General features: G+C 36.6%; 1 pseudogene; it reads right to left on the bottom strand.

The window, feature by feature from the left end:
- Nucleotides 1–1,644: 1,644 nt before the first annotated feature.
- LOC123783077 (importin subunit alpha-1 pseudogene) lies at nt 1,645–2,583 on the bottom strand (annotated as a pseudogene).
- Between the last annotated feature and the right edge of the window lie 596 nt (nt 2,584–3,179).

Below are 3,179 nucleotides of genomic sequence, written 5' to 3'. Positions count from 1 at the left end.
AAAGTAGCTGCAAAGAGGGTGTTACTTGGGTGAAAATGATCAGTCAGGTTCTCTCATGCCTTAGAAAGTGAGTTTAGAAACTCTCCAAAGCAGTGGTCCTCAAACTCCACCATGGGTAAGACTCGGTTGAGACGCTACCACTGGAAGGTCTGACTCGGTGGGGCCTTAGGATTTTGTAACTCTCAAAAGCCCAGAGGTGATTCTCCTGTGCACAGTTAGGCTTTGGTGAACATTGCTCAAAATTGCCTTCTAGTCTCAGACTGTGATGATTATTTGCCTCTTAAGTAGTGGTTCTCAGCCTTGATTACACGTTATAACCACTTAGGGAATTAAAAAAATACTGATGCTGAGGCCACATGCTAAGAGATTCTGATTTAATTTGACTGGGATGAGACCTACTTAACAGTATTTTGGTAAAGCTTTTTAGGTGATTCAGATGTGGAGCGAAGGCTTTAGAAGAGAGATCAGTTGTTAGAGCCACGTGTATTCACTTTGCTTCCAGATTAAGGCAGGAGGTAAATTGAAGGAATTCTGATTGCCTTTCTGCTTTCTAGGCATAAACAAAATTATAAGGTATTTTGCAAAGATAATATAGCACTCTCTGGTGACAATATGCTAACAGTTGTGTGCTTGAAGATTAACATATAATCCACTACTTGAGAGATATGTTTTTTTTCTTAATGAAACATAATTATGAAGACCACTTTGAAGAGATGTGGAAAAGCAAGCCTCAGCAAGTGGGATTAAACAACTGAGACTAGAGAAAAAGCAACAGTTTTCAAATCAGCAACAGTTATATCCATTTGATTACTTTCATACACATTATTAATTAGGCTGTTTATATTTTAATTAAAAAACATGCAGAAATATAGCTGTGTAACTTCTAAGAGGTAAGATAACTTTTCACAACAATAAACAATAGCAATAGCAATAACAACCACAGAAGAAGCTTAATTTTGGATTACAAGCCATCATAGTTGTTCAATTCCAAATATTAAAACAAGATTGAGGAGACTCAGTTCTTGTTGTATATTTAGTTTTAGTTGGAAAGAAGTATATCTTTTCCAGTCATAAAGTAACTTCTGCAAGGCAGTAATTCCTTCTAGAATTGGTGCCTCGCACCCTTGATGACTAAAATTATAAGCATTTCTGAATGTCAGTTATGAAATAGGAACGATACAAGATGCAAAGCAGAATGAGATATGGCCATTACTTTCAAGGGCTTACAGAAGAGCTGGGGCAATACACTTCACACATGGAGAAATTATCAAGAGAACAGAATCCTAGAAATCAAGAGTAGGGAAGGTTTCAGTCTTGGAATCATTATTTATTAGTCTCGTGATCTTCGTCAAGATTTCTTCTTCTTCTTTTTTTTTTTCTTTCAAGGAAGAAAAGGGTGGAATTTCATCTTTATTTACAGGATATTGTAAGACAAGAGATTCCACATAGAAATAAGAAACCCACTGAGCAGAGAAGTGTCATATAGTATGGACAGTTTGGAACTGTTCAAGTTTAGTTTCCTTGTAAAAAGTGCTACATTAACAAAACACATTTAAAAAGAGTTCTTAGTCCACTAAGAAACCGTAAGACAAGCTTATGCCAACATAATACACAACAAACAACTTGATGCCTCAGCTGTACAATCTAAAGGTTAAAGGTCCCAGGAGTGGCATCCTGAACTTGGAATGTATAGCCTTCAGAGGTGGTTTGTGGCACAACATTCTGATCTTTCACTTCCTCTACAGAGAAATAGTTCTCAATCAAGTTTAATGAAGCTTTGCACACAGATTCATGTTCATGGTTTTGTAGCACTTTACTTTTGTTCAAACCTCCACATTCTTCAATCATTAAACTAAGTTTCTCAGTTTCACCTAGTTTCTCAGCAGCCTGAAAGATGTTTGAAATGGCATCCAGAATAACCAGAATAATTATGGAATCTGTCACAGTTAAGAGGTTCACCAATGGTTCTGTTATGCCACAATGAACAAGGTATACAACCTGTTCAATTATTCTGCCACTTGTATAGTTGGTTACAACCCATACAGCTTCCTTTTGTGTCTGAAAGTCTGCCTTAGACAGAACACCAAGGAGGAACGGGACTAATCCATGATTCACAACTTGCTATATCTGGTCCTGGAGACCAGATGTGATGTTTGCTATTGTCCACATAACTTCCTTCTGAATATTAGTTTTGGGGTTTTTTAGCAGGCTGGGAAAGACAGCAAGTGCTCCTGCATCTATTACACCCTGAGTCTGTTCATCTGTCCCAGTGACAATATTTCTTGTGGCTCTCAGTGCAAAAGTCACAATGGGTAATTCAGTAGCTCCTTGAAGCTTCACAAGTTGGGGGACGACTCCTGTTTTCATAACCATTTCAGTCTGTTTATTTGGATCATCAGTAAGTTAGGAAATCACCCAGCAGGTATCTGCTAATACTTCTGGATCATCATGATGCAGGAGACGAACTGATGCAGGTAGGAAGAGTCTGCTCAACAGCATCTAACAGGGGCTGCAGGATTCTTGTTGCAAAGGCTTGAAAGTGTCCATGTAGTTATGTAAGTAACCGTATGCTAAAGATGACATGCTAAAAACATGTATTGAGTATATACAAGATGGAGGAAGGTATTAGGCATTGTGGGGTTACCGAATTAATTTCATTCAATTTAGGAACTAGAAGGTGAGATAAGACATGTCCATAATACCAAGTAGCATTAAAAAAATTAAAATACAATGGTAAATAACTTGGTGGAATTTTAGGAACAAAGTTGCATGTGTAGATACAAAGTATCTATTTAGACATTATATTGTCCTGAGAACTTCTACTTTACATCAAGTTTACTACTTATTTCTTTAAATTAGATTTATTAGTTTATTGAACTACATCTGTTCTGGTAATTGGCTATATTGCACAAGCATGCCCTATATTTGAAGCATATCCTTGTCGTCAGCCGGTATCAGGTTTTAAAAAGGCTCCGGGAAATATCCATAGGGAATCAAATTCATACATTTCTTATTAGTGATTCTTATTATTTAGGTAATAGAATACTGGACCATGTTTCTAGATTTATTTGGAGAACTCTACTCATTTCAGATATATCATCTTTAATCAAAGATACGTGAGATAAAAATGTAGTATAATATAGTATCTATTGTGTACCCTGAAATTTAGCTTAAAAAAA

This window comes from Ursus americanus, chromosome 6 (genome assembly GCF_024610735.1).
Source record: "Ursus americanus isolate L20-20 chromosome 6, mUrsAme1.1.p, whole genome shotgun sequence".
Lineage (NCBI taxonomy): Eukaryota > Metazoa > Chordata > Mammalia > Carnivora > Ursidae > Ursus > Ursus americanus.
This window is presented reverse-complemented; position numbering and strand designations above follow the sequence as displayed.